Consider the following 5,241-nt stretch of genomic DNA (forward strand, 5'->3'; position numbering starts at 1 on the left):
TAGGGTGAAATGTTCTATAGATATCTGTTAAGTCCATTTGGTTCATAACTTCTGTTAGTTTTACTGTATCTCTATTTAGTTTCTGTTTCCATGATTTATCCATTGCTGAGAGTGGGGTGTTGAAGTCTCCCACTATTATTATGTGAGGTGCAATGTGTGTTTTGAGCTTTAGTAAGGTTTCTTTTATGAAATTCAATGCTCTTGTATTTGGCGCATAGATATTCAGAATTGAGAGTTCATGTTGGTTGACTTTTCCTTTGACAAGTATGAAATGCCCTTCCTTATCCTTTTTGATAGTTTTAAGTTGAAAGTTGATTTTATTCGATATTAGAATGGCTACTCCCGCTTGTTTCTTAGTGCCATTTGCTTGAAACATTGTTTTCCAACCTTTTACTCTAAGGTAGTGTCTGTCTTTGTCACTGAGGTGGGTTTCCTGTAAGCAGCAAAAAGCTGGGTCCTGTTTGCGTATCCAGTCTGTTAGCCTATGCCTTTTTATTGGGGAATTGAGTCCATTGATGTTAAGAGATATTAAGGAGAGGGTGTTCTTGCTTTCTGACATTTTTGCTAATAGTGGAGACATCGTTTGTGTGGTTATCTTCTTTTGGGTTTGATGGAAAAGGATTATTTTCTTGCTCTTTCTGCGGTATGATTGCCCTCCTTGTATTGGAGCTTTCCTGCTATTATCCTTTGTAAAGCTGGATTTGTGGGAAGATACTGTGTAAATTCAGTTTTGTCATGGAATATCTTAGTTTCTCCGTCTATGGTAATTGAGAGTTTTGCTGGGTAAAGTAGCTTGGGCTGGCATTTATGTTCTCTTAGGGTTTGTATGATATTTGTCCAGGATCTTCTGGCTTTTATAGTATCTGGTGAGAAGTCAGGTGTAATTCTGATAGGTTTGCCTTTATATGTTATTTGGCCTTTTTCCCTTACTGCTTTTAAAATTCTGTCTTTGTTTTGTACATTTTGAGTCTTGATTATTATGTGACGGGAGGTATTTCTTTTTTGATCTAGTCTGTTTGGCGTTCTGTAGGCTTCTTGTGTGATTATGGGCATCTCATTCCTTAGGTTAGGGAAGTTTTCCTCAATAATTTTGTTGAAGATATTTACTGGCCCTTTAAGTTGGGAATCTTCACTCTCATCTATACCTATTATCCTTAGGTTTGGTCTTCTCATTGCGTCCTGGATTTCCTGGATATTTTGAGATAGCAACTTTTTGCATTTTGCATTTTCTTTGATAGTTGTGTCAATATTTTCTAAGGTATCTTCTGCACCTGAGATTCTTTCTTTTATCTCTTGTATTCTGTTGGTGATGCTTGTGTCTATGACTCCTGATTTCTTTTTTAGGTTTTCTATCTCCAGGATAGTCTCCCTTTGTGATTTCTTTATTGTTTCCACTTCCATTTTTATGTCCTGGATGGTTGTGTTCAATTCCTTCATCTGTTTGTTTGTGTTTTCTTGTAATTCTTTAAAGGATTTTTGTGTTTCTTTAAGGACTTCATCCTGTTTTCCTGTGTTCTCCTCAAGTTTTTTGATAGTGTTATTTACTTCCTTCTTGTAGCCCTCTAGCATCATCATTAGAAATGATTTTAGATCTGGTTCTTGTTTTCCTGGTGATATGGGGAGTTCAGGACTTTCTAATGTGGGAGAACTAGGTTCTGATAATGGCAAGTACCTTGGGTTGCTGGTGCTTGTGTTCTTGCGCTTGCCTTTCGCCATCTGGATCACCTTTGAGCTATCAGTGCTGTCTCTGACTGGGGCCTGTCTTTCCTATTATCTAGGTTGTGTCAGAACTGTTTGGGATGGGTTTTGCTGCTTGAGTTAGAGCTGAGGCCCAAGATGTGCTCGGTGCTCAGGTGGAAACCGGAAGGGGCCGGGGCTCCGGGTCAGGAGCGGATTCCTGGATCCCAATGAGTCCCAGTGGGTCCCAGTGGGTCCCAGTTGCTCCCTGATTGGGGGCGAGCACTGCCACCTCCTAGCCTAAGAAACTGCTTGAGCTAGTTTGAGCCACGGAGAGCCCTGCTTCCTCTAGGTTCTGTGAGATTGGGTGCAGAGCTGACTCCCGGAATCTGCTCTGGCACAGACCGGAAGGAACCCACGCTCCGGGCCTGGAGTGAACTCCTGGGTCCCAGTGGGTCCTAGCCACTCCCTATTCGGGGGCATGCACTGCCACCTCCTAGCCCAAGACCCTGCTTGGCACAGAGGTCCTGCGAGCCCTGCTTCCTCTGGAGTCTGCGAGATTGGGTGCAGAGCTGCCTCCCGGGATCTGCGAGTGCTCGGGCCCAGACTGGATGGAGCCCGCTCCGGGCCAGGAGCGAATTCCTGGGTCCCAGTGGGTCCCTGTTGCTCCCTGTTTGGGGTGAGTGCTGCTTTTTCCTTACCTGGGATGCTGCGTGAGTTCAAGCTCCTGGGAGTCCCTGTTTTTCTTGGTTTTCTGCGGTTGGGTACGGAGCTGCTGCCTGCGACCTGCTCTAAGCTCGGGCCCAAACCGGAAGTCCAATATGACAGTTTTTATTATGAAATTGTCATCACCCATATATTTTCAGGTTTTTTTTCTTAGAGGTGACACCAAATGAACCTAGCCTTCTTTTTCAGATCTTCTGAAAGCTATCACCAAGAGGATTATCTGTGTTCATATCCATATTCTTCATGAAACTCATGCTGTTTGTATGTTTATTAGCTATGATTTATGACTGATGTCAACAAGCCTTTGCCATTTCTATTCCTAAATGCATGTTTCTGTAATAATGTCTCTCTGCATTTGCTTTAATATCTTCTTTATATGTTATTAAGACATATTACTCAAAAAAGGCTTTTAGGCAAATGAGTTGGAAGAAAGTAGTCTCAAGCAACTTGGCCTATGTGCTTTGCTTCGTGAGTTTGAAATAAGTACCAATGAATTTTGTGAGATTTTAAGAGCTTTATATGTGAGGCTTCTCCAATTTATTGACAACAGAACCTTTTGTAAAAATTGAAGAATGTGGATAACACTGTCAGAATACCTACTCTTCTCTTCAACAGACTCCACATCTATCCCTGTGACAATGATTGATATGCCATACATTCACCTATATTCAGGTTAGAGGACCTTTAAATTATGTTCTGATTATATAGAGACTACAAAATATGTCAATGAAGTCAACTATTCCATGAGAATCAGGTCTTTAACCTTTACTTGCTCAAAGTGAGACAATTCAGTTTCACAATTCTTGTCCAGAATGTGACTTGATAGCCTGGAATTTTCTAATATTAACGACCTACTTGTGCAGTAGCAGTGATTACAATGCAGTTTCCCAGAAGATTTTGCTTTTGGTCACTCTCATGCCTGGTGATAATTGTTCTATTGGGAATATACATATCTCCAGGTCCCAGTTTGGGCTGATATCATTTCCTTCTTTAGTGACACACTTCAGCATCTACTGGCTCTGGGCAAAACACTTACATTTGATATTTGGCCTTGGATTCTAAGATTCATTTTCAGAATCTATTATTTCTGAAACTGATTATCTTCTCAGTCTAGAGAAAAAATTGAAAGGATGAAGGGACAAAAATTTCAGAGGTGAGGAAATAATAACCATACATTTTTCTTTTTCTCATCTCTCTGTATTACAAACTTTCAAGCTACGAAAATGATATTATTTTTATCAACTGCCAAGTCAGCATTCTTTAAATGATTCAGTTAATAATTTATGTATTTTATCATGCTTAGCATTTAAAGTATTTCTAACTGATATATTAAGTTAAAATTCACTGTAAATTAAATTTGAAATAATTCATATTTTATGGTTACTTTAAATGTAAAGAACATACATCCAACAATAAGAAAAAAGCAAAGAGATAAACAAAAAGAGACCACTTTTATATTTGGAAGGATTTCCTTATGACTTAGAGTTCTTAAATTCTTTCCAAGTTTACAGTCTTCTGAAGAACTAAAAATGTGAAGTTCTTTCTGATACAGCAATAGTGTTGGATATATGTGTGGTACTGAGGAGACAGTCTACGCTTCTCTGCATTCATGTACAGGTATGGTAACTATCTTCCCTTGAATTTGAATCATTGTGTTTTTTGAAAACATAGAGAATAAAAACCATGATTTTTATATTAGATACACTTAAAATATGAGTAAATTAAGATGTTCATGCCTTCTGCTTTCTTAACAATGTTGAATTAAATAAATACATTTGGACAGGATGACTATATCTGAGGAAAAACTTGAAAATACAATAAATAGTAGTAGCTAACCTAACATGTCTGGGAAATTTTATTTTACAGTATTATAATATTAATAATTCCTAAGGACATTCAAGTATCTTGGCTAAACAATGCGGAGAGCATAAACTTAGGGGACAAACACATATATTTTTCAATAAATATATATGAATGGCATGGAAAAATCCATGGATGGATTTCATATGTGGATTCTGTCGGAGAGAAATTAGAGTAGCAATTTTGACAGTGTTACCCACGTTCTTCAATTTTTATAAGTTGAATTGAAAATTTCTTCTTGTAAGTTTATTTTTTCATTAAATATGAGTATATTTTACCATATATATGTTAGATTTTAATTAGATAATTTAAGGAACGTTATTTTACCACACCACATACTTAAAAGATGCTTCAAACAACATTTGCTGGCTAAGACAGGAAAGTAGGGAGAATAAGAATTTAATAATATAGTAAAATATCAACTTATTAAACTACATTTATGTCTATTCTGTTGTTTAAAAATCATCATTCATTTTAGATAATAAGAAAGAGATTTAAAAAAAATTATACTCACTAAGCATTTTCCTCTTCTTTTAGGACATATGGTCTGCTTTGTGAAATGGGCTCATGTGTAAACTTAGATGGTTGCAAACAAAGCAACTGAGATTTCAGGAGACTCAGTGACTGACAGTGCTGCTTAGAAGATGTTCATCTGGAAATAGTTGGCAGGAATAATTGAAATCATGTTAGGAAGAGACAGTATGATGAAAGAAGTTAAAACCTGATTTGGTAAGAAGAAACAGGTGGAATATCATTGTGAAAACAAAAAGGAGGATATAAATTGTACAGAAGCTTGAATTAATTGATAGTGTGTGAAGTTGATATTTTTAGAAATAATTTTATGTTGATGAATGTCCTATTTTTATATTATTCTTATGGCATAAGAGGTCAAGTAATGAAGAGTTATAGCCAAAGATAAATGATCACTTATAAGGCTTCCTATCTAAGATAGTCATAAAAAGAGTTTTGCTTGAGATA

The sequence above is a fragment of the Grammomys surdaster genome, unplaced genomic scaffold, assembly GCF_004785775.1.
Source record: "Grammomys surdaster isolate TR1022 unplaced genomic scaffold, NIH_TR_1.0 125079, whole genome shotgun sequence".
Classification (NCBI taxonomy): domain Eukaryota; kingdom Metazoa; phylum Chordata; class Mammalia; order Rodentia; family Muridae; genus Grammomys; species Grammomys surdaster.